Consider the following 1,948-nt stretch of genomic DNA (forward strand, 5'->3'; position numbering starts at 1 on the left):
GCGTCATTATTGACGACGCCATGGAATCGTCGCTATAACCGTCGCTATATGCGTCGCTATATGCGTCGCTATTTGCGTCGCTATATGCGTCGCATTTATATGCGTCGCTATTTGCGTCGCTATATGCGTCGCAAATGCGACGCATATAGCGACGCAAATAGCGACGCATATAGCGACGGTTACAGAGAATTTGCGACGCTGATAGCGACGACAATAGCGACGCCTGCAGTAAATTTGCGACGCAAATAGCGACGGTAACAGAGGAAAAAAAAAATTTGTGGCAGGGCAGCAAGCTGCCCTGCCACATATAGCACTGTGTGCTGTATGAGAGCCATACAAAATAGTTTCTGCACTGCTGCATACAAAGCGTTTGCAAACAAAAAGAATCTATACTAAAATCATAAAACTGATAGATGAAATAAATACATGATATCGCATAAAATGCGATTGGTACAATCATAAAACAATATCACTAATACATAGAAAATGTCTACATAGATCGGGCGACTAAAAACTAAAGGTATGTGAGCGCTAAGGATCCGAGGGCGAGCTACAAATCGTCGTCCCCCGAAAGCTCGTCCCTCTGCAAAGGAGCATCAAACGGATTCTGCAGAAAAAGAAACAACATATCAATCCACCATACAATAATGCATTCAAATATCTCATGGTAACTACGGACATGAAAGATGAGAGACTTACTGCGCCGCCGCGTCTGTACAATCGGTCGATCAATGATCTGAGACCGTGCCTCTCTGCATATTGAGTCTCAAGGCCTTGCGGATCGCGATTTGTAATGGAGTGCTGCAAAGAAAACAAAATGCTAACTGTTAGAAATATGATTGTCAGTACAAATAATATCTCAAAAAAACAAATAAGCAAAACAAAAGAGAAACTTACAAAGTCCTCCAAATATGTCCTGTGGCCGCCACTCCCAAGATGATGTACCGATCCGGCCTCGATTCGTGCCCTCGCTGCCTCCCGCTGCTGACTCCAACGTCCTGGCGAATTTGTAGCCTCCTCCCTCAGTCGGCGCCAGTCCTCTGCATCTAACCACTCGGGCTTTGGAGCCCCACTCTTGATTGCCTTGCGTGTGTCGGATCGTCTATGTGACATGTATGCACGCATGCAATCCATCATCCAGCCCGTAGAGAATCTATCCACTGCGGTTGGCACCGGGAACTCCTCATGCAAGGATGCTACTATGTACTCCTTGCTCCCCTCCGGTATGTTCCTCCAATGATCCAGGACGTTGTGCCGAAAAACTTGTTGGCACAACTCCCTCATGCGAGCTATCACCCTCCTCCCCTCATCATTCATGATGATAGCTCCTGACCTGCCATCCACTAGGTATCCATAATCCCTAGGAGTGTGCCTCGTATGGGCCCTCTCCCATCTCCGTCCACGCTCCTGGGCATATCCAGGAGACCCCTGAACATCCGGTGTACCGACGGGGGTACCCTCTCCCGGAGTGCCACTGAAAGGGGTGCCACCAAAAGGAGTGCCACCAAAAGGAGTGCCACCAGAGGGGGTGCCACCAAAAGGAGTGCCACCAAAAGACGTGACATCTGCCGACGGCTGCGCAAAAGCCGGAGTAACTGGAGTGGACGTCCCCACAGGTGTGACAAATCCTGGAGGTGACCGAGCTCTAGCTGAACGACGAGACGGAGACACCGCGTCCGTGTCTCCACAGCAGCACCCCCCTGATCCTCCTGCAGTCGCAGTCCCTCCCTCTGGCCCAAGTCGCGAGCGTCGAGATCGTCTGCTCGAAGCTGAAGCATCTGATCGCACTGAAGCTGATCTAGCAGAGCGCCCTGACGGAGAACGAGACAGCTCCTGATCTGCTATCTCTCTGAATCTCGCGAGCTGATCTGGAGACATACGTGCCATCATCTCCTGAAACTCCTCATCGCTCATCCCTCGACTCATCCTGAAAATAAAGATACCTGCA

At 50.2% G+C, this 1,948-nt stretch overlaps 1 long non-coding RNA gene across 1 annotated transcript; it reads right to left on the minus strand.

The window, feature by feature from the left end:
• Positions 1 to 425: 425 nt before the first annotated feature.
• Positions 426 to 972, minus strand: LOC148025875 (uncharacterized). The gene is made up of 3 exons (XR_015693022.1): positions 898 to 972; positions 700 to 801; positions 426 to 607 (listed from the first exon to the last, which is right to left on the minus strand). It is a non-coding gene; the product is annotated as an uncharacterized LOC148025875 (long non-coding RNA).
• Positions 973 to 1,948: the final 976 nt, after the last annotated feature.

Source organism: Lygodium microphyllum, chromosome 14, assembly GCF_053477565.2.
Source record: "Lygodium microphyllum isolate KBCC chromosome 14, Lygodium_microphyllum_v1.1.10, whole genome shotgun sequence".
Lineage (NCBI taxonomy): Eukaryota > Viridiplantae > Streptophyta > Polypodiopsida > Schizaeales > Lygodiaceae > Lygodium > Lygodium microphyllum.